The sequence below is a fragment of the Pterocles gutturalis genome, unplaced genomic scaffold (assembly GCF_000699245.1).
Source record: "Pterocles gutturalis isolate BGI_N339 unplaced genomic scaffold, ASM69924v1 scaffold7928, whole genome shotgun sequence".
Lineage (NCBI taxonomy): Eukaryota > Metazoa > Chordata > Aves > Pterocliformes > Pteroclidae > Pterocles > Pterocles gutturalis.
The window spans coordinates 4,062-4,331 of record NW_010117932.1 but is presented as its reverse complement, the minus strand read 5'-3'; the positions used below and the strand labels follow the sequence as shown (position 1 = coordinate 4,331).

Sequence of the window (270 nt, the reverse complement as noted above, 5' to 3'; positions counted from 1 at the left end):
GCTGCCCCGCCAGCGGTATGTTATCACCGGGGCAGGCTTGAGGGCGGTTTGGGACTCACAGCATAGGGGTGGTGTCCAGCACGCATGTGCCAGTGGGTTCCAGGTATTTTCAGCAGTTAATATCCACGGGGACCAGCCCCTTTCTCTCCACCAGCCTGAGGTGGGAGAAGCTGGTGAACCAGGGGCATCTCTCAGTGTCAGACCAGCCCCTGCCTGGCCGTGGAAGGGCTGGGATGGCGCAGGGTGGACAGGAGGACGAGTGCCCGGCAC

General features: G+C 63.0%; 1 protein-coding gene across 1 annotated transcript in view; it reads left to right on the top strand.

Moving 5' to 3' along the window:
- Positions 1–270, top strand: part of CEP131 (centrosomal protein 131kDa) — a gene marked incomplete at its 3' end in the record, with an annotated part of 12,104 nt that overhangs the window by 9,091 nt on the left and 2,743 nt on the right.